We start from the raw sequence: 26,635 nt of genomic DNA, 5'->3' as shown, positions 1-26,635 counted from the left end.
GAGGCCACGGAGCTGAGCACATCAGCCACCTGGAGTCTGGCAGTGAGCCTGGGGCTACTGTGGGTCCCCGGGATGTATAACCAGGAAGATGAGCTAGATGTGGAGCAGGGAAGGCCAGGCCAAGCAGAGTCCAGCGTGAACCTCTGTGTTTTCATCTATCGTGATGTCTTTCAGAGAGTAGTTGGGCTATTTCCTTCCTGCTTTCCAACCTTTTTTCAAAATCCCCTTTTGGCCAATTTTAACCTAGAACTATATGGGGAAGAGGATTCTGAATGTGAAATTTCTAGTTTAAACAAGTTATCAATAGGAAAACCCAGCATAGGCAACCAAACTGGCGCTCATACTCACTTCTTTTAATCATTACTTCCGAATAAAGACAGTGGAAAAATTGTACTTCCACCTCACAGAATAAACACTTATTCTCATACAATCAAAAACGTGCTAACCTTCTCCCCAAAAGGGGAAACATGGACTCCCACCTTATCCATATATGGGTGATGTTCATTTGCTTTCTAGCAGAGTCATCCCTCTTTGAAAATACTAATCATATTCCAGTCCTCACTTCTTCAATTGTCTACTACCCAGTCCATTCTTTCTGACTCTCTCTCTTTTTTCTTTTAATTGAGGTAACACTGGTTTAAATACTATATGTGATTCAGGGGCATAGGGTCATACCTGTTCATATGCCTGTCCCAAACCCCAGCCACCACCCAGCACCCATAACCACCATAATCCATTTTGTCCTCTCCCATCTATTCCCCCACCCTTGTCTTGTAGTCTTAGTTCCACAGTCAGATACATTGTCTCTTTGTTCTCAAAAAGCACCTCAGGTGGTGATGGTTCCCCCCCCCGTAGGGTGACCATGCCATCATTCTTGAGGGTTACGTACCATTGGGAACCCCACCTGAATTGGTCTGTTGTATTTTTTCCATTCACTTTTCCCCCCAATGCTTAGCGTAAACATTTTTCTTTTTCTCATTGTGTTGAAATGCATAGAACTTAAAATTTACCATCTTAACCATTGAAATGGTATTAAATGCAGTCATACAATTAACTTTTATCATAGGGCATGGGAGTTCTAAGAGGTACCCCAAGGATCCCCTGTGTTTTGGATATGCCCCCCTGTGCCCTGACTCTGCAGTAGCCATCTGACTATCCACTGCAGCAGACAGGATCCCCCTCCTGTTCCTGTTGGTTCACTGGCAAGAGGAGTCCAAAGAAGCCAGGTACTAGATTCAGCATCCAGGTGAACAGAACAATTGACCTCCATACTAGCAAAATCCAAAATGATGGGTCAGGAAGTAAAAATATGACTGGCAAATCATGAATAATAAGAGAATCCACTCCCTTTCCCAGGCCTGATCCTCATCACCCAGATCTGGGTTATGGGAGAAATACCACCATTGGCTGGTTTAGATCATATATGGCATCCTGGGTTCCCATAAATGTTGCCCCCAAGTTAGCATTACAATTGGGTCTTCAAAAATCATTCCATGGGGGTGGCTGCTTTAGGATGATAGTTAGACCAGGGCATTCCTCAAGGGGCGAAGGAAGCACAGAGGTTGGTCATTTAATAGTTATGTGTAGATTCTACAGACATTTATTGAGTACAAACTTTGTGCTGGAAACTTTGTTAGGATCCAGGTACATAATAACAAGAAGATGGATAATTCTCTGTCCTCAGGGAATCTCAGAGGAAAGATTTACTCTAAGACATTGCAATTATTTAGTAACGCCCTCACATTTTTTTTTGCCTTGGCCTGTAGAGCATGTACAGCTAATTCATATTTTATTTAAGTCTTACTCTTCTAAAGCTAAATCAATTTCATCTAAAAGGAAAGATTACATCACAGATTGGATTTGCTACTTATGCTTTTCAAACTCATTAAAATAAATGCATAATTATTAAAATGAAAAATGGCTAAATGCAAAATACCAAGTATTACATGTCCTGCAATCTGGGAAAAACTGCTTTTAGTATGCTAAACATTGTACAAGAGACATTTAATTTATAAAGAACAAAAATTGTAATGGACATTTAAAAGGAAATGTTAATACTGTCTGTTTTTATGTGAAAGGCTATGGTTAGAAAAGTGATGTTAGCCCTTTTACCATTCTAACATCTGTGATAGTCAAAATCACGGTCCCCCAAGATGGGAACATCTGAATCCCTGGAACCTATGAATATATTCAATCATGTGATAAAGGAGAATTAAGGTTGTAGATGGACTCAAATTGCTAATCAGCTGGCCAGAAGATAGAGATTAAACAGGATGATCCAGATGGACCCGGTGAAATCCAAAGACCCTTCAAAGGAGAAGAGGGAAGCAGAAGAGAATATGATTCGACATGGAAAGACTCTACTGCTATTGCAGACTGTAGAGATGGAGGAAGGGCCCAGAAGCCAAGGAAAGCATGAGGCCTCCTAGAAGCTGGAAAGGCAAGGAAAAGGGCTTTCCTCTAGAGCTTCCAGAAGGAACACAGTCCTGCCTACACCTTGGTTACAGCCAAAGACCCATGTTTGATTCCTAGCTAAAGAACCATAAGCAAATCAATTTGTGTTGTTCTAAGTTATTAAGTTTGTGACAACTTGTTACAGCAGCCATGGGGAATGAACACATCCACACAGATCCACTGCCTCATAGGTACTGGGTAAAATCACACCAAATGGAACAGGGTCTCCCCTCTAAGTTTCTTAGGAGCGAGGAACTCGTAGACCTATGGCTTATAATCATATTAGCATGTAGTTAGAAGACAATCACAACTTCAAGTGCATTTTGAATGAGAGCATGATTTTATCCAGAGCATTAGGAATGGGTAGAAGTTTTTTTTTTTTTTTTTTTTTTTTTTAAAGAGGCACGTATTTTATTCATTTATTTATTTATTTGTTTGTTTGTTTGTTTTTGTTTATACATGCACTGGGTACAGTCAGAAGCACGGGAGGGTGAGAGAATTCACCAGAGCCAGAGCGGGGAGCAGAGCAGGCAGAAGGACCGAAGTACACTGCTGAGGGGAGCAGCGGGCGGCAGGAGAGGTCTGCGCGCCATGTGGGACCCTCCTCCGGTGGCCGGGGAGCAGCCGGGGATCGAACCGGCGCCGCAGAGGCTGCGGGCAGCTTTGCAACCCAGCGCTCAACCGCTGCGCCACCGGGGAGGCCCAGGAATGGGTAGAAGTTTACTAGGCCTGAGTATGGGTGAAGGGAGGTCTTTGAAGATGGTAGGAGCTGCTTGAGCAAAGACACGGATGTTCGTGCCATGATTGGAGAAGTAAATGACCATCTGGCAGAAGTCGGTATGCTCAGGGAGAGTGAGCAACTGTGAATCCAGGGCTGGGAGCAAACTGGGATGGGCCTGGTGTGGCACCTCAAGGGGTCCTGAGGCCCCAGGAAGCCATGTGTATCTCCCTTGATGTGGCATTAAAGGAGACTTGGGCTTACCTTCTTCACACCATGCACTGGAATCTCAGGTTTCAGGATCTTTGCAATAACTGCAGATGTTTTGGGAGAAAGCCAGACCTTGTGCCCTTGAGTTCTTGGGCTGGAGGTCCAGGGCTGCCCACCAGGAATGCCATTTAAAGGAAGCCTGTGGCCTGAGCAGGAAGCTCCCTCCCACAGGAGCTGATGAGCTGCGTGGGTTCCACCCTACACTTCACACTCCGTGTGTTTGCAATGTGGCCACAGAGATGCACACGGGCTCCGGGCCGGTGCAAGGGCTTCGCTCTGGAGGTATTGCTTCCTCCTTTTCCTGTGCATTTCAGAGAAAGCTTATTTTGCTTTCTTAAAGTTATGGTGTGGAATAAAAGGACAGTAATGAGTTCCAGATGCTTTTATTTTTCTCCTTCTATAATTGGAAACAAAAATATAGCCTGGCTTTTAAATTGAAAGTGCCAGAGAGGAATGATGCTTTTAGCTCTGGGGTTTTAGCCGTGATTTAGAGCTCAGCGTGAGGCCGTGGTCCTCATCACCACACACCAACTCACACAGCTCCCTGCAGACCAGCTTCAAGCTTTATCTCAGAGCCTGAATGAGGTTCAGTGGTGAGTCCTATTTTAAGAAACTCTAATACATGAAACCCAAACGTGCAAAGCAGACAGATGTGGGTGGAGTGAGCAGCCCCATATTCAAAGCATGATTGTTGTGCAGAGGCCAAAGCGTGGGCCTCTTTTCATTGGCGTTCCCCTGGTGCTTCTAAAAGTTTCCCCCACGTCATTAATTTCTGAGGAAGGGGACAAAGAAACTTCCCGCTGAAGTGATCCAAGTGTGAAGTGCCAAATGAAGATCAATGAAAATATCCAGAGACCTGACTCTGGAAGTCTAAGTGATCTTAAGAAGGAAACCTGTTTGTCTCCCCCAAACAGATGTAGGACACCCAACTTTTGAGGGGACTTGAGAGCCATCGTGTGAAGACCTGACTTGCAGACATACCTGGAATGGGACTGGCCTCCTGGTCAGCCAAAGAGGCTGCTCTAAACCTGCAGGAGGAAACACCTATTCAGACTCCACTCAAAGCTCTAAGTCCTTTTTGGAATCCTCCAATCTTCCCTTTGGCCAATCGCTGTTACAAATGGGTGGGTGGAGAGAGCAGGATTCTGATTCAGAGCGTGGGAAAGCAGTTGGCTTCCACTTACAAGACACCATAATAGCAGATTATGTTCTCTCCAGGGAGATAATCTTTATTTTTTTTTTTTAATTTTTTTTTTTAATAGAGGCATGCTTTATTTATTTGTTTGCTGGTTTGTTTTGTTTGTTTTGCTTATACAAGCACTGGGTACAGTCAGAAGCGCGGGAGGGTGAGAGAATCCACCAGAGCCAGAGCTGGGAGCAGAGCAGGCAGAAGGACCGAAGGACACTGCTGAGGGGAGCAGCGGGCGGCAGGAGAGGTCTGCGCGCCATGTGGGACCCTCCTCCGGTGGCCGGGGAGCAGCCGGGGATCGAACCGGCGCCGCAGAGGCCGCGCACAGCCTCGCAACCCAGCGCTCAACCGCTGCGCCACCGGGGAGGCCCAGGGGGATAATCTTTAACATAAAGCAGAACCCAGTCTCCTCCATGGAGCAGCAGGCCAGGAAGGCCAGAGAAAGCTAACTGGCCACTCCATCCTTGATTTGCATAGCACCCTGATACAGATGGGGGTCCTGGACCCAGAATTGACATGGAAGACCCGCCTCTTTCCTCTTGTTCATTGCAAAACAAATAGTTTAAGTTCTCTGCTGGTAACAACACTCTCAGGTGAGTGTTGATGAGGCACAGGGAGCCCCTTTCTGATCCTCTCACCTCCTCTTCTGCCAGTCCCTTTTCTCTTTTCCTCCTGCAGCCTGGCAGGAGATTAGCCCTCAACATGCTAAGCGGGGCTACACCGGGGACCTGTGGGGTGAGCCGCCTTCCAGGGCTCTGTCTTTGCGTCCACATTGTTTCCTTTCTCCAGGCCCTGGGGTGGATCAGCCAACTCCAGGGCCCTCACACCTGCCTGCCCTGTCTAGTTGTAAGTTGCCAGTGATGCCAGTGATGTGGGTCTAATGAGATTCCTCAGTAGTTTGGTTTTTTTTTTAACCCTTTAAAACTCTTGCTGAAGCTGGCTCCACCCTGGACCTATTAAGTCCGCATCTTTGGGTCTAACGAGCTGCTTCTTGAATCTGTTCATTGTGATTCGGACACATCATGGGGCTGAGGGGCACCCTAGGTGGGGCAGGGTTTGAGGGTGATTGGGAGAGTAGACACCTTTTCAGGGATCCCTCTACCCTGCTGTGGGTACTGAAGTCATTGCTTCTTGTTGGGTCTGAGAAAATAGCAGGGGAGGCAGAAGCAACAGGTGCGCTGCTCATCCCGGTAGGATTTCTCCCCTGTCTCACTCTTTCCGCCCTGTCTGGTGGTCTAGGTAAGCTTGGGTTCATCACCTTCTCCTTAAATCCTAGAGCCTCTTCTGTCTGTTACTCCTATCAGATCTGGAGGCTTGAGGGGGCCTCCCAGGAAGTCTTTCCCAGACACCGTGGGACTCTGGCCAAGTCCTACTGGCACAGAGTTTAACGTATGGAGGCAAAGTGGAGAATCATTTAGAGCTACCCTCTTCTCTCAATGCAGAGGAGCCCATCCCCAGTACGTGGGGTGTTCTCAGTTCATCTTCCAGATGGTTGCATTTGCCTAGTCTCCCCACCATTCCATTTTGTTGGTGTTTCCATTGGTCTACAAGGCCCATCCTTCCAGGGGAGATTGGAGAGGTGGGTATAGACACAGACTCCATGCTGTTGTGATCTGGGGGTGGGATCCTTTGGGTCTACCCTTAGCAAAGTGTCCTGACACAGACACGAGCCTGCTCCTACTCCGTGGGTAAGCTTTCAAGTCAAGTTCCCCTTAGAAGGAGGCAGAATGTGTGTCTTTTTTTTCTAAAAGAAAAAAAAATCGTGACAGTCTTGCTGGTCCTGTTGGAATGTCACTTAAGTAAACAATGATTAAGGATGTGCTCCCACACCAACTACCCGGATGTTCCCTGAAACGTGGATTTCACTGTGAAAATTTGGCAACAGCCTAAATGGTCAACATCTGAGGATTAGGTAAAGGAATCGTGTCACCGCTCAAGCTCATGCTGCCCATCCCTATTCTGCATCAAGGAAGCCTGTTCATTGTATTTTAGATGTCAAGGGCAGTGCAACATGGACATTATGATCTCAGTTTAATCTGGAAAAGTACACATCAAAGTGTTAATAAGAACTACCTCTGGGTGGAAATTAAATGTGGTTTTTATTTCCTCTTTCTTTGCTTGTCTGTATTTAACAACAACAACAACAATAACAATTATGCATATAGTATTTGGTTAATGGGTACAGGCCTCCTGCTGGTGTTGAGGGAGGGCAGGCATCTGAAGTGAGGCAGAAACGAGGGTGACTGTGGGCCCCCTAGAATCTCTAAAAGTATAAAAGTCTTGTCCCCATATGCAGCTCACCCCATCTCCACTTTCCAGTCTCACGGACATCGACTGGCATTACTTGCTTCACTTAGCAAGAAGCTGTCATGTTTTTTTCATTAATCAGAAGAGAAAACAGATGCTACCAGGCTCCACTGTGGCTCCACTGTTTCTGAGGTTGCCCAAAACAGTTGTCAATCACCAACAAAGACATCCACCAGCCACCCACCCCACCCCCCCGCCCCTCCCCAGGCCGCTGAACTGAGAAACGGACACTTTACTATTGGGGTGGATCAGGGAGGTGCCTCCTGAGTTTGGAACAATGGAGATAAGAGATGTGTCCTGCAGATGGAGTCACTTGCGGAAGCGAGTGGGTCTGACAATACCACGGCCCCCAAGATGAGGCTGGATGTGGCTGTTATTGGCTGCTTGGAACACCCACGCTCCTCCCTGGCTGTCCTGCCCCGGGAGACTTCCAGTCTCACGGAGCTCCCTGCATCTGTGTGTTAAGTCTGTCTCACATCAGGTGGCGCTCCTCCTGCCCCAGACCCTAAGTGGGGATGGCTAGAGCTCTCTGGTCAAACACAACCATCATCTCGATGCCTCCCTGGGGGAGGAACACGGGGGAGAGAGACCAGAGGGTTATTCTCAAGCCAGGGTCAGCAGATGACTCCCCATGGACAGACTCTGGCGCCCTGCCTGTGTTTGTGAATGAGTGTTACTGGAACATGGCCACGCTCGCTCACGTGTTGTCTAAAGCTGCCGTCACGCTCCTGCAGCATTGTGGACAGGGCCCTGAGAACCAAATACTGCTGACCCAGCTCCAAAGGACAGCTCTCCGGGGGGACTGGAGGGCGGGGTGTGTGTCTCCTGGAGCGCTTCGGGCTGCTCTGGGATGTACCCTCCTGGCCTGCCCGCCCCCACTCAGTCCTTGGATTTTATCAGGCTCACTCCTAGCCTCCTCTCGCTTTCATCCTATAGTCTCAGAAGCTCTTCTCCTAGCTGTCCAACTCACACGTGACCAGATGATTAGCCTGGGGTGACCAGATGATTTTTAAATCTAAATCAGGGCATTTGTGAGAAGAACACATTCTGGACAAGACTCAGAGACACTGATTGTGAATTGGGTGGTCCCAGAACACCAAGGAGTGTGGGCACGTTAAATGAAAACATTCATTATTTCCTTTCCCCACATTTGGGCCCTTCTCAAGCTTTCTCAAAGTCTCTAGTATCATTGCCCTGCCTGAGGGATCCATGAGCAACCAGGGCCTCTCCTTCACACCACGTCTCCCTCACCAGCCACCTCCAACCCATCACCAATTCCCACCTGTCTTTGGAGTCCTCACCTTCCCCCGTCTCAGCTGCTACCCTCTGAGGCCAAACCACCATCTCCTACCTGGGCTTCTCAAGAGCCGCCTCACTGGCCTCATCCCTCTGGCATCGGCCCTCCCGCTGCTCTCACGGCTGCCAGACTGATCCAGCGGGACTTCAATCTAATGGGCAAAAACGCTGCAGTAAGTAAAGTTCTACCCTTCGGACTCGAATGCCCCCACCCTGCACCCTCCTTCCTTTCTGTAGGTAATTCTTGACCCCTCCCTACACCTCCCCATTTCCAGGTCTCCCTCTAACTGGAAGCTCCTTCCCCTGATGCATTTCAGGTTTCTGTATATTTATTTTTTTTTACATTGATTTACCGAATTTTTTTCTTTATTGAGGTAGCAGAGGTTTACAATACTGTAAACCAGATTTCGGGGAAATAGGTTCACACGTCCTGAGAGGCGTGTCACCACCCCACCCCACCACCAAAGCCCCAGTCTCCACACGAGGCCACTGTCATCACCTGTCACCGCCTCTGCACTTCATAGCACCTGCTCCAGCTACAACTGCCTCCCCATGGCTGGCTGCCTACTGACCCCCTCCCCTGCTGCAGCTTCCTGGACACTGTTCAGCGCTCCTTGCTCACCCCTGTACTCCAGTACCCAGCTCGCCATCAGCGCTTGGTACAGACTCAATAAATATTGTTGAGAGAATGAAAATAGGAAAGTAAGTCTCCCCAGGATCAGAGCTGGGGGTTTCAGTTGATCAGGAGGGGGGCTGTGCTAGCTCTCTGTGACTGCTGTAACACATAACCATGAATTTGGTTGCTTAAAACAATAGGAATTTCTCATAGTTCTGGAGGCCAGAAGTCTACAGTCAACATGTCAGCAGAGCCACATTCCATGCGGGACTGCCGGGGAGTGTTTCCCAGCTTCTGGGGACTGTGGCTTGTGGCCACATCACTCCAATCTCTGCCTCCAACATATTATCTCTGCTCTCCTGATCAAATCCCCCTCCTCATATATGTGGTTTTAGGGGGTTTGTGATGCCTTTCCAACCCGTTCATATAATCCAGGATAATCTCCTCATCTCTAGACCCTCCATTGAATTAGATCTGCAAAAACCCCTTTCCCTGGTAAGGTCACATCGACAGATTCCAGGGCTTAGGAAGTGGACACATCTCCCGGAGGAGACGGGGGTGCATTTCAGCCAACCACGGGGATATAAGACTACATTTGATGCACCAGGCGAGCAGATCTGTCTTGGGAAATTCAGGAGAATTTCTGAAAGTCAGAAGACAGATTTCTGTGACTTGACAGAAACATCCCTCTGATGTTCCCCACTGGGGTCAAAACAGACACCATCACTGTCCCCTTCCTCACTTTTGACTTTTCTGGCCACAAACAAAGTTCACTCCCATGGGCAGAGGAGTCAGGTGAGAGCTGGTTCTTCCCTGGCTGTGAGGATCCTGCCTACAAATCCATGGAAGGGAGCTGCACCCGAGGAATGCGCGAAATTAGGCAAAAAGTCACCTCTGTTAGCATCAGTTCCCTGATTATAAACCACGTTATCTCTTCCCAAGGGGCTCACTGGGATGCATTTCCTCATTTTTCATGTGTCTTGGGACAATAGGGTTAATATAAAACATTGTTCTGTTTATCAAGCCAGTTCCTTGCTGGACTGAATCTCACTTTTTTTTAAATTTAATTTTATTTTTGCATAGAAGAACTGGGGTGTAAGCCAGAGGTTCATATGTGTGTGTGTGTGTGTGTGTGTGTGTGTGAGAGAGAGAGAGAGAGAGAGAGAGAGAGAATTCTGTAAAGACAGAGTGGGGAGCAGAACAGGGGGATCCACTGAAATCCACTGCTGAGGGGAGCTGCGGGGAGACAGGAGAGGTCTGCTGCACCATGTGGGTCAGCTCCCTGGCCAGGGATTGAACTCAGGCCTCAGCAGTGATAGCACTGAGACTGAACCTCTAGGCCACCAGGGAGGCCCCCTGAATCTTACTCTTTTTTTTTTTTTAATTAAGATTTTATTTATTTATTTATACAAGCACTGGGTATAGTCAGAAGCACGGGAGGGTGAGAGAATTCACCAGAACCAGAGCAGGGAGCAGAACAGGCAGACTGACGAAGTACACTGCTGAGGGGAGCAGTGGGCGCGGCAGTAGAGGTCTGTCGTGCCATGTGGGGCCCTCACAGGCGGCCGGGGATCAAACCTGCACTGCAGCACTGCAGAGGCTGTGGGCAGCTTCGCAGCCCAGCGCTCAACCACTGCGCCACCAGGGGAGGCCCATGAATCTTACTCTTAAGGTGACTTCATGCAGCTCTGAGCCCTCCAGTTGCCTTTAAAAATAACCCAATCTGCCCACAGACTCATGGGCACCAGGCCCCTGTGCCTCAGCTCTCGATGGTGTCCTTCAGACCTTCCTGCCCCGGACACCGTTATCTCTGGGAAACTGCTCGGAGGTGGGACCCCTCCAGGGCTGTAGGACATCTTTTAAAAATATATAGTTTCCTGGGGAAAAAATGGCCAGAAAGAAAGGCTACTGTATTTGTAGAAGGCTGCGTTCTCTCATTCTTAGGTAATGAGTCTAATCAGATTTCTATAAACCCCAGCCGTCCTTCTGTGGCCTGACTTCAGCCTAGCACATTGTGCTTCTAAGCCGCCTTCTGAGATGGCACCGCCTGCTGGTTGTGCTATTTCTGGGGGAGAATTGGGGTGAGGTTCCATTTTTGGCAAAGGGTAAAAATAAAGAGTTTTCTTCTGAGTGGGCCCCTCTCCGATCCAGCCTGGCCGCTCGTGTGTGCTGGGCACACGTGCGCAACATATGTCAGCCTTGCCTGGACGAGGGGGTATGAATCACTCGCCTGGCTCTGCCCTGGGGAGTTTTAAATCCTGCTGCTCCTCCGACATGTAAAGCAGCGTTTGATTTTCTGGAAGGGAGGTTATGGATATTTTCACAGTAGAAGATGAACAGAGAGCACAGTCGGTGCCCATTGTGAGGACTGAGGAAAGACAAACTAAAAGGAGATCAGCAATGACTTCCCCTTCACGGGGTGCTTCCAGTCCCCTTTCTTGTGCGCCAAGGGATGGTGGCAGTCTTGTGAGAGGGCAAGGTCACTTCTTCAATCAACAAACAGTTGCAAGCCCCTGGTGTGCACCGGGCAAATGACATGCTGGTGGACCAGGTGTGTGTTTGCTTTGAATGAAGTGAGTCACTCCCAGCTTCCATGATCACAGACCCAGCAGCAAACTGGTTCAGGATAACCAAGTTCAAGCTCAGTCATGGTGTTTCAGTCATTGTGTGCACTGAGGTCCCTCCTTCCTACACCTTCGCAAGGGAAGAGGGCTGCCTCCTTTGGGTTACACTTGGGGACACAAAGACTTTGGGGGGGAACTTAGACTGAATTGAATCTCCTCCAGAACTCTCCAAGTTGGGGCCCAAAGGCCCCCCACCCCGAGTCATCCTAGGCTTGTTTGTAATCTGTTGAGTCCCGGTGGCGCCTGAAGGGGCCACGGCCCCCACCTGTGTGTGATGGGGGTTGTGAGGGTGCGCTGGAGGGACAGGCTGGGAGGGGGACAGAGCATAAGTGGGTCGGTTAAGGCAGTGGCTGCTGGTGCTCCGTTCCCCCAAATTTGAAATTAGGAAATTTTGGGGTGGTGCCAGCAGAGAGAAGAAGTGAGATGCCATCAAGCCCCTGCCCAGACAGTGCCCAAGGGAGGGCAGACGCTGGCGGGGGCAGAGTGAGGGTGTCTCATGTAAGGAGAGTATGAGGAATCCCGACTGATGGGGACTGATGGAGACATAGTAATGACCCCAAATGATGGAGAGGTGGGAGCAGTTGAGATAGAGCAATTTAAAAAATCAATTAAAAAGCAACCATCTACGAAGACATAGATAAACACACACATGCAAGGACAGACAAAACTTGGCTGGGCTTGGGGCCTCCCCAAAATGAAAATGAGCAGCAGGTCTGATAACATGCCTCTGAAAAGTGGTAAAAATAGAGGCACTGAACTTAGGTGGGTGTGCGATACCGTTGAGCTCCATGCCCGTGGAGCTCCAGGTTTGGGGGAGCTGCCCCGGGGTCTCTCACTCCAGGGGGTGGCTCTCTCCTCCCTGCAGCCGGTGGTGCCCGGTGCTCCCTGGCCTGGCCCTGCTGCTCTGTGTTGCCAGCTTCCTGAGGCTGGACAAGAGGTTTGTGGCCATCCCCTCTTTACTACCAATTGCCTTGTAGGCTTATACTGTAACGTGGACTCTCCCCCAATACGTCCACAGTGTGGTTAGATGCATTTGGCTTGAGTCACAGTGAAACCTTTCTGCTAGCGTGGAAGTTCACACACCTGAAGTGTATAGATCTTTACAGATAATGAACCTGGTATAAAAATGGGCCAGGGTTGGAGAAGGTGGGAGAGGCCGGGAAGAAATGCAGTGGGGGAGCGGAGGAGGAGGAGAGGTCTTCTGGTATTTTCTCCTCTCCCCCCAGGTTCCTGAGAAGGGGAGATGCGTGCAGACAGGGATTGGACTCACTGAGGAAATGTGTGCTCCGTGCGGCTATTTGGAGGAAGGGAGGAGCCTTGTGGGGATCCGACTCTGCCACCCACAGGGACCTCACGGGCACTGGGGAATCTGAAGGCAGGTGGGGGGAGAGTCTGAGGGGGGACGGTGGAGGAAATACCAGCTGTCAACACCAGCCTCTGCTGCTGGGCTAAAGGATCCCTTTTACTCACAGACAACTTTTAACACAATCCTGACATATTCTCACCAGCGCCCGTTCTTATCCAGTGTGGGCTCCCCACTGACCTTCACTAGAATTTCAAATTCACTAAAAATATAGTTTTTGAAAAAGAATATATGAGCTAAATATTCTTTTTGGGGATGCCCAGATGAAAAGTGGGGGCCAGGGCGCCCTTCCAAGAACCCCGTCTTGCCAAGAACCCTTTCATGGGACCTCAGCTCTGTGGTCACTTTGTGGTTTTCAGCTCCATCCCTCAGGGTCACATGGAACTTTCTGGAACTTAGGATGCAGACTGAAAAAAACCTCAGATGTTCCTCCAAGCTCAGGCCTAGAAGCATCCAGGGCCAGTTGTCCTGTGCTTTCTGGTCAGGCCTTTGCTGAGTCAATTAAGGGTCAAGGTACCTTCCCAATGGCCCCGTGCAGAGGGATAGCCCCGCTGACCAGACCACCCAACCCCCGGCTTTTCCTAGAACCTATAGATGTTGCCTCAAGGAAGGGCTGGGGTGATGGGGAAGTCCCCTCCCTGCCTGCTGGTGGGGGCAACCCTAAGTGGGGTTTCTGGATAAGCCCTTTGCTCTATTCTGGGGCATCAGGGGAGTTGGTGCTGCTTTTTACTAGTCCGCCCCACTGGGAATTTAGGGGTACAAAGGACCTCTCAGTGAAAAGCTGCCTGTATTAAAACAGAGCTTCCCCCAAATGCCCACTTTCATTTAAGACAGGAAGCAGTAAGTTCTTTTTACTGAAAGAAATTAAATAGAAAAAAAAAATCCAAAAACAATGTAAGTGCCAGGCAAACACCATCTTTTCTGCACTTGTGTTATTATTAAAGGCCCAGCTCCCAACGACTATTCTTAGCTGTTTTTATACAAATGCCCACTGTTGGTTTCAAGTTAATTTTGCATCACTGAGAAGGTCTGAATGTCTTGGTCTGCCTCTCCATAGCAGCTACTCTCCTCTTTCTGGAACAATCTGGAATAATCTTTCTCTGAAAACAAATCCTTCCCTGCAGAAACAAAGTATATTCAAGAAAAGAGCCCAGATTTGGGAGTCAGAGAGATCCGAAGGTGGACCTTGGTTCAGCTTTGTGTCCTTCAGCAAGTGGTGTTATCTCTCTGAGGCTCAGCTTCTTACTTCTATAACCATAGAACCAAATCCCATGGACTACTGGCTGTGTGACCTTGGTCTAGTTACTTAACCTCTCTGGACCTTGATTTTATTTTATCTACGAAAAAGTATAAACACTGTTGTTAATATTTAACTGGGTTAATATTAATTCTCCCATCAGTGGCTCTTCCCCTAGACAGCTCAACACCTGGGAGGACACAGGTGGTCCTTCTCCTGGATAGGAAGGCCCTGTGGAGACACATAGCCGGAAATCCCATGGATTCAGTGTTCATCCTACAACCTACATTCCCTTCTCCCGGGAGCAAGTCCAAATGTCTGAATGGACCCAGCTATAAGCTCCCTGGGGCCACATTCTTTTGGCCTCACTTTTATTACACCTGCCTTTGCACAGGTGTACAAGGCTGATGAGCACAGACTCTGGTCTGCCTGCCTGGGTCCTAAACCTGGCTCTTCTGTCACTTGCTTAGGGTGTGATTTGGGCCAATCACTTACTTCTCTGAAAAATGGGCATTTTACAGAGGAATAACTGGCCCCGTGGGATGAATTGCGTTACTACGTCTGCCCTGGTAGAACAGTGTTGGCACCTAGTAAACCCTGCACTCACATCTGTCGTTTGTGTTACTCCTCAGACTCTGTGCCAATACTAACAGGTCCTTCTTCTTGATCTTCTTGATCCTAAACTTTCATTATACTGTGTTATTTTCCTGTCTACTGCTTTCATCTTCCCTTCTAGCATTACCTCAAGCCCTGTCTTCCTGCCTCCCATATATTAGTCACTGTGTTGGGTGCAGGGGACCAAACGCATCAGTCAGCTGTGGTCTTTGTCCCCTGAAGCCAGTCCATTAAACACTGTACAAATCCCACCAAGAAACTACAATAAGGGGTGATAAATGATTTGGTACAGGCAGTAGATGCTGTCGAGTCCATAGCGGAAAGAACCGCCATAACATTCTTCAGTGCTGGAAAATGCTGTTACAACAAATTATGCTGGAATAACTAGGCCATCACCTGGGGCTGACAAATATTTGGTTGCACTTCACTTGGATTTTGACTGTAACTGGGTTTGACTTGTATTTAGTGGCTCCATTTCCTCAGGGTTGAAAAAGAGGTCACATCTTTGGGGAATGGGACCTGACAGCGAGTAGCATTCCTTCCCTGTGAACTGCTTACAGGAAGGAAGACTGTCACGTGGCATTGGGTAAACTCCTTTTTTGTAGCTTGGTTGACTGGCCAAGTTGTTACAGTAACAGCGCTTTAAAAAATGTAATCTATATATTTCTATTAAGGAAATACACAGACCTCATTTAAAAAGTCAAGCAGTATTAAAAGGATTTTATTGAAAACAGCAGTCCCCTGACCCACTCTACCCCCTGTATTTAATTTCTCCTCCCCTGAGGCAAGCACTTCCAAGTTATTTAAGATGTTTCTTGCAGTGTTTTCCTCCATGATTCTAAATAACATGTGTGCATTGTTATTTCTTGATTCTCTACTTTGGATGTTTTATCCCCCATCTTGCCCCCAATAATCAATCTCTCTCTCATGCGCGTGCACACACACACACACACACTCCTATGCCTCCCCCATCCCCACTACCAGCCTTCTGATAATATAATAATGTTCGGTCAAGTCAATATTCAGGGTTCACTTTTTTTTTAAAAAAAAAGATTTATTTATTTATGCATACAAGAGCCGGGGCACAGGCCAGAGATGCAGAGGGTGAGAGGATTCACCAGAGACAGAGTGGGGGACAGAACAGGCAGACTGACCGAAGTACACTGCTGAGGGGAGCAGCGGGCGAGTCAGGAGAGGTCTCCTGCACCAGGTCTTGCTCCCTGGCCAGCTGGGGATCGAACCAACTCGTGCTGCAGAGGCTGCAGATTGCTTCATAGTGTGGTGCTTAACCACTTGCGCCACCAGGGAGGCCCAGGGTTCATGTTATTTTGACTATATGCATATCAATTACAAGTGAACCACAAAATCTTGCACAAAGATTTTGTTTTCCAAGAGTTAATTGCCTCAATTTTTCATTTGCTTACTTGCCCGTGGACTTATCATAAATTCATTGCTTCTACCAGAGCTTAACTTTCTTAATTACCAGCACCTCAAGCTCCCATTTTCATCTTAGTTACATCTCTCCCAGACAATTTCTGGACTGGCCTCCAGAAAGACTCCAGACTGAAATCTGGTCACTTCCCCTTACACCCACACCCTGGGGCTTCCCTGGAACTCTTCCCCATGTTGGATCCTTAACTTCCTTGACTTCACATCATTTGCTTTTAAAATTTTACTTCTTTTTTTTGGTGTAACATCTTAATAAATGGGGCCCCTGAATGTTTAAAAATAACTTTATTCTGCCTCCATACTTAATTACTAGATGGGTAATGATTAATTTTATGTTGAGTTAAAGAAGACCTAGATATCTTGTAAAAACACTTCCGGCAGTCTCCGGAAGAGATTTGCATTTGAATCAGTAGATTGGGTGAGGAAGACAAGCCTACATCCTTACAGGCAGGCATCATCCAATCTGTTGAGAGCCCAGATACAGCAAAAAGGTAAAGGAAAAGGAAATTCTCTCTCTTGCTTCTTGAGCTAGAATACCTGTCTTCTCCTGCTCAGACATCAGAGCTTGGGCCTTCAAACTCTGGAGATACACCCGTGACCCCTCTGTTCTCAGATCTTTGAACTAGGACTTAATTAAACCACCTGTTGCTTTCCTCATGCCCCAGTTTACAGACAACAGATTGTAGGACTTCTTGGCCTCCATAACTGTAAGTCAGTTCCTATAATAAATTTCATTTTATTCCAGAGGAAGCTGACTAATACAACTGGGCATAAAATTTTAGGTTCCATACAGTTTTCTCTTACAGTTTAAAAAACAGTGTTCCATTGTTCTCTAGATTCCGTTGTTTCTATTGGGAAATATAATACTATTTTAATTCTGAATCTTTTCTAGATGGCCTATTGTTTTTCACTTCCTGGCGTTTTTAGGATATTTTCCTGTGCCAGTTCTTTTAAAGTCTTATGATGGTCTGCCTTGATGTGGGTCTGTTTTTCATTCTTTGTGCAGGCAGGAAACTCAAGCTAGATGCTTGAACTCACTTTCAATATGGGGACTAATACCTCCAGTCTTGAAATTTTCCTATTTTAAATTCCTTCTAACATCGTTTCCTCTATTCTTTCTTTACTCTCTTTTTAGACTAACTCCTACTATTCAATGTAGAAATGCTCTGACGAGCCAAAGATTCCGATTGTTTTCCCTTTTCTTTCTTGTATTACATTCTTTGTCTTCTCCCTGGGTGACCTTTTTAACTGTATCTTTTAAGTCTTCGATTTTTTTCTTTTCTATTAAATATTTGGCATTTCTTTTCTCATACTCTGAGCTTCCAAAAGCTCTTTCTCATTCTGTATATTTCACAAATATTCCCCTCTTTTTGCATTTGCCCTTTGCTTAAAATATGCAATGATTTCTCATTTTTCTGAGAACTTATAAAAGTTTGATTTTTAAAGTTTTCTTCCATGTCCTCTGAGTTTTTCTTGTCTGTTGCATTTTCCTGTCTGTCATTCTTGCTAGAAGGTTTCCCTCAGATATTAGGTGACCTGTAATTGTCTAATTTTAGCCAAAAGTGAAGCACAGGTTTCCTTTTGGGGATAGGGACTGTGTTGGCTGGATCCAGCTAGAGGTGGTAGTTACACAATATTGTGATTGTATGAACTGCCACTGAATCGTACACTTTAAAATGGTTAATTTTATGTTATGTGAATTTCACCACAATTTAAAAAATTGGGAAACATAGATAGAACCACAAAGCAGCTTGTGGACCAAGATCTCAGTTGTGTGTGGTTCTGTGTGTCTAGGGCCTGTTCCCACTGACTGGTGGGCCTGGTCTGAGAGTGGGTAGGAACTGGGCAGTCTCACCAGGGATTTCCAAGTGTCATTCTCTGTTTTCTTTCCCATCCACAGTTCAGTTTCCCCAGCAAGGAGTGCTCTACTCTCCCACCTGGGTTGGACCCCAATGTCTGAGAGCTCAAGGAGTAAAGAGCAAGTCAACTTTCATGTAATCTTCCTTGTCTCAGTGTGGCCTCTCACCCCACTGGACTATACGGGCATATCTGAGGTCAAAGGCACCTGGGTTCAAATGCTCCAGAGAATAAACCCTGAAGCAGTTTTCTGCCAGGTAGAGAGGGGTTGTCTCTGTTGCATCAACTGAGACAAGGGACTCTTCTTTGGGCTGACCCTGATGTCAGCCCCATCCACATCCCTGCTGTCCTGGGTCCCTGGGCCTCCAAATCCGAGACTTTTCCAAATTTCTGCACCCTTCTTAGTCCTCAGTCCCCTACAACTAACTCCCGGATTCAAGTTTCTTCCCTCTGCTGATCAGGTAGTGCATTTTCTTCTTCAACACAAAGATGCCGTCTTCTTGGCTGATGATGTTCCTCTAGGGGTTTGCTCCCTAAACGCCTGTCCCCAAAGTGTGGTGAGCTGACCCCAGAAGAGGGGTGGAGGATCTTAGGATTAGTCTTCACTTTGGCACTGCTGGCTGTTCATACTAGAGTATTTGACAGGCCTGCTCTGCTTTCTAATTTTGTAAATATTTCCTGATCTGCAATATGGCGGGTTGAAGGCAGCTGCCCTTTTGAGTCCTCCACACCAGTACTTGGACAAAGGCCTTTCAAAGATCAGGTGTCAGCCCCTTTGGGAGTCGAGAATTACTGGGAGCCCCTTTGAAACCTCAAGCGGTCATTCAATCCTGCCCACACCTTGGGAGCAACATTTTCAGCTAAAGGTATAAAGCACATGAAAAGGAAGAGAACACTTGAAACGCAAGATAATCCCCAGGGCATAGAACAGGTGACTAGGGCTTAGCTTGGTGGCTGAAATGGATATAGTTTAAATTTTCATGCATAAGGGCTGGCTAATAGTTCAGCCTTACATTCCTCTATTTAGTGACCCTTCTTCCTTAGATCAGATTCTGGCTCTGCTGGCCTCACACTCATGTTCTAAAGTGCAGTTGAAACTGGAGTCTCTCCTGCAAGAGCTGCTCATTGGCACTTTAGAAAAGGCAAAACAAATCAATGAAGCAGAACAAATAGTAATATTCTGAGAAGATATCAAAAGCGGCCTCGTCTAAGTACAGAAACCACTGTGGAGGCAGGGTAGTCACAGGGTTGGTGGGGGTCCTGGGTGTGGGCCTGAGGGTGAGGGGGCAACTTTTCCTCCCAAAAGTTCAGTAGCAGCTACAGATCTCTTGAAAGCTGTACCCAGAGTTTAGGCTACCCTAAAAACGCAACAGTTAGTTTTAGAAAATAAGAATTAGAGGCAAGTTTGTGTGGTTGGAGTTTCACAAACCTTGAAATTTTCTTGAAGGTATTCTTCCTCTCCCCACCTCTGTCTTCCAACTCCCTTTCATCTTTATCTACCTTTTTCTGCTCTCTATGAAGCCCCTGTAGTGCCAGCTCCCACAAAAGGGTCAGATAGGCTTTCTCTATAAGCCCAGAACAGACAAAGTGGCACCTTGGTATGGAAACCAGAGGTCAGTGGAGGCCCCAGAAGCCTGGGGAGGCATGGTGCCACAATTTAAAGAATGCAGATTGCACCAACTTGCATTCTCACCAATCATGGACTATATACTCGATGGAATACTACACAGCCATGAAAAAGATGAAACAGTGACTTTTGGAACAAAATGGGTGGATCTTAAGGTGATTGTGTTAAGTGAAATAAGTCAGAAAATGAAAGATACCAGATGGTTTTACTCATCTGTGGAATAATGAAAAAAACATACACAGGCAAAATACAGTAGGAATAAATCTTGAACTCAGAGCAAGAATTTAATGAGTATCAGAGGAAATGGGGGAAGGGGAAGGAGATGGGGTAAAGAGGCAGAGGGGGTATAGGCACGAGTAGTTTGGTGGAGGGTGAGTGGAGTATGTACATATATGGAAGAGCAAAATTACCCCAAAATTAAAGATTAAAAAAAAGAATGCAGACTGTTTTGTGTGAGAGCAATGAGGGCCCGAAAGGATAGAAGGAACTTCTATTCCTGCCCAGCTCCTTCACCCCTCCCTGATGAGGAAGAGATCATTCTGTCCTAAGCTTCTGCCCTTTCCTGACAGGAGAAACCATCACTGCTCCCCCTTTTATGACTTAGAAGAATATAGTCTGGCTCCCCTTTTCTGATCCTGAAGCCCCAGGTCCTAAAATACAGGGTAAATACTCCTGGTCTGCTCCAGTCTTCTTTAGAATTTACAACCCTGTGGAGTTTTCATGTGCATGTTATTAAATTTATTGTTTTCCCTTTACTAACGAGTCTGATGCTCTTTTATTTACTCATACAGACTGAGAAGAACCAAGAGGGAGTGCGGGCTGATTTCTTTTGCACCCTCCACCTCTCCTTTGCATCCTCCCTCTCTTCTCCTTCCCCCAATACAATTGAGACTCACCCCTGCCTGCCCTAGCCTTGGGGGCAGTGAGAGGCACACAAATCTTGCCCTCTGATTGCCCTTTCCTTCCTGCCTGCTGCCAGACCAACCTCTTAGCTAGTTCCACAGGGCCTCTGAATCCCTTTGGATTCCGATGTTTAAATTCCAAACTGAAGAGTTTAATTGCAGCCCAAAGTGAGGCTGTGGAGACCAAGCTGGGAGGGCAGAAGCGATTAATTCCTGTCCGACCGGCAGGATGCTGTCCAATGCCCACAGAAGGGACAGCCAATGCCTGGGGCCATTTGGAGTTCAACATGCCTGTGGGCTGTGCCCACTGGGGATCGCCCAGCTGACAGCAGGCTTTGCGTGTGCACCTCTGGTTCTGCTCGTTTCTCTTCTGCAGACCTAATTTTCCCTCATCTCATTTTTGCCTGACACTCACTTTTCTCTCCTTGGGGTGAATACTTCAATCCCAAAGGTCTATTTTAACTGAGAAGGGTTTGGGGAGCACAGACAGTAAGAAGCTCATTGTTGCACTGCATCCCTGCGAAACCTTTGTGAGTTTCCTCTGACACATTTGAAGCGCCTGGCAGGTGGAAGGGAAACAGCCTTCTTTGATATGTTAAATCGAGTCCATCTTTTCTGCTGCCCCTGGTAAGTGAATGGGCTCAGGAGTTTGCAATTTGAAAAGAAGTGTATTTTTAAACATGTCTGTAATCAAAAGGACCTTGGAGGGCCTGTCATATGTGACACAAAATTCTGAGCCCAGGGAAGACCTAGGAGCCCAGCTGGGGGCTCCTGGAAACATCACGTGGCAGCCTTAGTTCCCATGTGTCAGGTGGGGAAGTGCCAGGGAAGCATGTGATAGGCACCTGTTCCCAGCTGGCTTATGGTGCAATTTTGAGCCATTAGTCTCTGTTCTACTATTTCCTTATGTACAAAACTGAAAGCAGAAAATAAATCCTGAATTGAAATTTTATGGTATCTGAGGTCTAAAGAAGAAATGTTTTGTGGTATATACCCATCAAGTCCAGCTGGGTGGAACTGACTGGTAAGTTAGCTGTTGGGTTGGTTCCTAAAGGTCTTACTGCCTTGATTTCTCCATTCTCTCTTCTTTCACTATCAGTCTTTCCCAACAACCAAGATAGAAGACATTTAATGTTTGTGTCAACCAAGAGTCTCTCCTTGACATAGCTCTATTCAGGTTCTCCTGAACTCTTCAACTTGGCTTTGACTCTTGTGTTCCGCTCCGTAGTATCTAATTTTTATCAGGACTTCTGCTAAGTTGGTTTAAGCAGATCCCCCACCTTTACCATTTGATTATGTTCCCCATCATCCTCCACCCCCCATGGGATGTCTGATCACCCAAACCTGCTTTCTGCAAGGGTCCCTTTAGGTCACTCTAGCCAGAATCCATCCCTCGCACCTTGGATGGTTCCTCTTAGTCAACTTGCATCCATTGATTCCCAATCTACTTCTTGGCTATAAAACTCCATTTATACATATTATTTTTGAAGTTGAGGCCAATTTCTCCCCCAGGGCAAGACCCCATTTCAGTGGTTCCTCCACCAATAGTCATGGCATCCCTTGGATAAATACCTCCTTACCCTACTCCAACAAATGTCATTGAGTAAGTTTTAACTTAACAGTATTTTTTTTACTTAAATTATTCCTTGGCTACTTGTAATATCAGCCCGTGACAATTGTATTCTTACCACTGCTGTTTCATGGATGAAGAATCTAAAACTCTGTTAGGTCAGGTGACTTACCTAACATCACTCAGTTGTGACCTGGCCAAGCTTCCCCATCATCTGGGTCTTCTGATTTCCAATCCCAAACATTTGCTTTCCACCAGGGCAGACATGAGGTACATCTCTGGTTTGAAGAATTCTTGGAGCAAAAAACATTAGTGTTGGGTCTCAGTGATGAGATTTTATGAATTCTTACTCCCTACTTACCCCATCAACCAGGGTCAGTTTTAGCTGCAAACACAGGAAGGTGTGGGCTATGATGCAACAGTGCTTACATTTCCCCAGATCACTATCCTACTAGCTTTGAAAGTATACTGGGAATGGACTGCTGGATATTTTGGGCTGGATCTCTACCAGGGGAAATAATCGGAGTGATTTGGATGAGCTTTTTTAAGGCAACCAAGCACTGTTATGAGGCTGTGCATCATCAGAGACGTCACTTGCTTCTCAGAGACTCTCCAAGGCTCCCATCTCACCAGGAAATCTCAAACTCATTGCCCCTGGCCAAACTTGGAGTTAGAGAGCCCTCAGCAAGAAATGAATTTGAAAGGAGCTAAGAGACCCCACCATTGAGGCAACAAGCCCCCCAAAATGAACCAAAGAGAATTTGGGGCAGTCATCTGTGTTCTTTGATGTTGCCAGGAATTGTCGTTAAAGGTTAATGGCAGTGCATTTGCAATGAGTGCTGACCGGACTTATGGAAAGATCAGCCAGAATGTTGGAGAGGAAGCTGGGGTGGGGTGGGGAAGGGGAATGGGGAGCAAAGAAACTGGAAATCGTGTGACTTGGGTTCTGAAATTTCTATCAGTTAATACAATTCCTATGTACCTTGAAGATGTCACCTCTCCCATCAATTTCCTAGTTTGTACAGAGGTAGTTGGGCAAGCTGATCCTATATATTAAGCATCCTATAGCCATTTGATGGCTTTTAATTCTCAGTTCTTTGCTTGGGTTTCCAAAGAGCACTGAGGAGAAATGGTCATGCAAGCTGCAATTGTTGCTAACTGGCCAAGGATACCTGTCAACACCCTGGATCCAAACAAACTAAGGAAATAATAGTATCACTGCTCCACACAATTTGTATCTGAATGGGAATTTATAGTCAAAGAGTCTTTCATGCATGTTTTTTGCATTATTAAGATAAGCAACCCAGTGTTCTCCAGGGTACTGGGAGGTCTGATACAGATATAGGTATGTGGAAACAGAATATTACTTGGTCAATTGGGAGAAGCAGACAGAACTTCCAGAAGCCGCCACACTCAGGACTGGATCAGCTGCTTCCTGGTGTAATTTTTTTTTTTTTACCTTCTATAGCCTCATTTTATTTTATTTTTTACCATTTTTTACATTTTTTAGACAATATTTGCTTCCCCCCACCCCCTCAGATTGAGTCCCCATAGAATTTCCTTCCCCAAGTCACCCATGCACTATCTCCTGGTGTAATCTTTTGCTTAACCGCTGTGGTGATGATGCTGTTTGTGGTCAAGTATTTCTTTCCTTTCTCCTCCCCCACCCTTTCATTCATCCACCATCCATCCATGCATCCATCCATTCATCCTTCATCTATATATTTATCATCCATCGTTAACCCATCCATCACCCATCTGTCATCTATCCATCCATCCACCCACCCATCTGTCATCTATCCATCCATCCACCCACATAGCCACCTGCCCACCCACCCACCCACCCATCTATCCTCCTACCTATCCATCCACCCATCCATCCATCCATCCAGCCAGCCAGCCAGCCAGCCAGCCCGCCAGCCAATCATCTATTCTCCAAAAGCATTCACCAAGCACAAGCTTTGTTGGGACTGTGACATGGGACACAAGTGACCTGTAGCACATAAACTCTTGTGCTAGAGGGTCCTTATTCAAGCTGGGAAGACAGACTCATGAAATAAAACAAATGCATCTATGATGGCCAGTGCTGAGGAGGGGTGCAAGAGAGCTATAGAGGCTTTTCCCCCCTTCCCTCCTTTCTCATGTACACCTGCGTAGCAGCCTCATCCTCATGAAACTTCTTCCTTAGCTGAAAGCAATAATGTGGTCACAGTTACACAGCTGAGAAAAGAGCATTATCCAACCACTTCACAAAGGCTTCTGAGTGAATGGCATTATTATTGCAGCTGGATTCTCCTACTTTCCCAGAGGGATGTCTCTGCGGGAAAGGGGCCCTGATGGAGCTTTCTTAGAGCATATTAATGCTTAAAAAAATGGATATGTGCCCTTTCTTGGGTCAGAGTCTCTTAGTAGGATTCCTGTTCAGCTTGGTTGTCGTTTTGTCATTAATTGTTACATAAATGAATGATGCGGAGGGTAGTACTTGCTGTGATGTTCTGCTCTGAGCATGTGTGGTTAAGGGGGTTGTGGTAAAGTGGATTTATTGGAGGAACACATTCAGTATGGTGAGGAAGGCCTAGTCTAGAGCTCACACCACCATGATGACGACTGCTGATGGTCAGCGTCCAGGAGACCCTCCTGGATATTAGAGGAACTCTCACGTAAGGAAGGAGGAAGTTTGTCAGGGGTTGACCTAGAAGGTCAAAACTGAGAAATAATTCTAAGGCAGACTTTAGTTAAACATAAGAAACTATTTTTTCAAACAACCAAAATGTCCATCAAATGAAACGAGGATAAACATAATGTAGTCTATCCTTACAATGAAATATTATTCAGCAGTACAAAGGAAAGAGTTGCTGACACAGGTTGAACTTTGAGAACACGTGCTAAGTGAAAGAAGTTAATTCTGTTCGCCACACATTGTATGATTCCATTTATAGGAAACATTCAGAATAGGCCAATGCAGAGAGACAGAAATGGTTGCCTAAGACAGGTTGGAGGTGGTTGGAGGAAAATGCGGAGTAGCTGTGATTGGGTTGGGGGCTTCTATTTGAGGTATTGAAATGTTCCAGAATTGATTGGGGTGATGGCTGCACCACTCCACTCTGCATATATGAAAAACTGTTGAGTTGCTTACTTTCTATGGGAGAATTATATAATGTGAATATCTTAATAAAGCTGTTATAAAAATTAACTTGTCTGTTTTTAACTTTGAAAAAGGAAACTTTTTTAGCAAAAAGAGTGGAAAAATATAGCACAGTGCTCCCTTGTGGAAAGCCCTGGATTCCCTCTGGCTCACAGCTTCCCTCTTGTCTGCCATGGGGAGGCTTAGCTGAGGCAATAAGAACTCCAGTCATGCCTGGAGACACCAGTGAAGTCAGCTGAAGGGGCATGTAGAAACTTCCAGCAGTGAGACAGAGGATGGGTCTTGGTTTGGATTTTTTGAAAAGTAGATCCTGACCAGAGACCAAGGTGGACATTATATAATGACAAATAATTCAATCCACCAAGAAGACATGACAATTTTATATCCTTATCTAGTACACCCAACATAGGAATGCCAAAATAAAGAAAGCAAAGATTAAGAAACAGAAAGGGAGATATTGACAATAATTCAATAACAGGGGTCTTTAACACCCACTGACAAAACAAAAAACAAAGCAAAACAGGATGAACAGGAATGAATCATGAATTCAAGGAGATCAGGGCTCCTGATCTCTGTTTGTCAGGATCTCTATTTGTCCTGATCTCTATTTGCCCTGTTTGATCAGGGCCTTGTCTCTGTTTCTTAGGAATAATGTGCTCTAGGACCTCTTACCTTATGTAAAGAGATTTGTTTTAAGGATTTGGCTTATACCATTAAGAGGCCTGGCAAGTCTAAAATCTATAAGGTAGACCAATAGTGAGGGTTTCTACATTACAACCTTGTGGCAGAATTTTTGGGGAAATCTTAGTTTTTGTTCTTAAAACCTTTAACTGATTAGATGAGGCTCACCACCTTAGCAAGGATTGTCCCCCTTATTTAAAGTCAACTGATTGTAGCTGTAGCTGTTAACCACATCTGTGAGATACCATCATGGCAACACCTGGCTTAGGGAGTCATTGAATCACGAGGTGCTATAAAATGGCATAAGGATCACCCTCCCCTCCTGACATGCCGGGATTTGGACTCCCATTTGGCAGTTTCTTGAATGTGAGCTCAATCTCTGACAACCTGAAAGTGAAATGCTTTACAGAATACGAGTTTGCCGTCCAAAGCTTGTGCTGTTATTGAAAATTCTGGACCATTTGAACTCACCTTTGTCCCTAGTTTTACAGATGAGAGGGCTCAGGTTGGCCTACCCTGTCAAGGCCCCACCAGAAGCTTGTGGCCTAACCCTCGTTTGAGTGAGACATCTTGCTTTCTTAGAGCATGATGGGTTCCAAAATGATAGTTTGCTTAGGCCAAGTGGGGAAGGAAATACTGTCGTGTCAACTTCACTACGAGTGGTTCTTATTACTTTCTTGAACCAGGAGGTAGATGTTTTCATTTGACAGCAAAC

This window comes from Talpa europaea (genome assembly GCF_964194135.1).
Source record: "Talpa europaea genome assembly, chromosome: 4".
Lineage (NCBI taxonomy): Eukaryota > Metazoa > Chordata > Mammalia > Eulipotyphla > Talpidae > Talpa > Talpa europaea.
Note: the sequence above shows the minus strand (reverse complement) of the source record.